This window comes from Bison bison, unplaced genomic scaffold (assembly GCF_000754665.1).
Source record: "Bison bison bison isolate TAMUID 2011002044 unplaced genomic scaffold, Bison_UMD1.0 scf7180017864530, whole genome shotgun sequence".
NCBI lineage: Eukaryota > Metazoa > Chordata > Mammalia > Artiodactyla > Bovidae > Bison > Bison bison.
This window is the reverse complement of record NW_011495080.1, coordinates 8366686-8366921: the sequence shown is the minus strand read 5'-3', so window position 1 is coordinate 8366921 and position 236 is coordinate 8366686. Positions and strand designations below refer to the sequence as shown.

General features: G+C 58.9%; 1 protein-coding gene across 1 annotated transcript in view; it reads left to right on the top strand.

Moving 5' to 3' along the window:
• IRF5 (interferon regulatory factor 5) overlaps positions 1–236 on the top strand; it is a 12449-nt gene that overhangs the window by 3215 nt on the left and 8998 nt on the right. The gene's annotated exons all lie outside the window — the stretch shown is intronic.

The following is a 236-nucleotide window of genomic DNA, read 5'->3' as shown; positions in this document are numbered from 1 at the left end:
GCAGAAAGGGGAACCGAGCCACTCATCTTCTGAGACCTGGGGGCAGGGCCGGGTGCTCTCCCATCCTCTCTGTCCCAGCCCAGTGCTGGGCACTGCTCTGGGGAGAGGCCCACAGACAAGAATCCTTAGCAGCGTGGAGGTGGCACTTAGCCGCCACAACCCAGAAAGATTCTGGGCAGGGAATTTCAGGGGACATTCTGAAGCAGGCCTGGATGATGGTGTGTGTGTATGTGTGT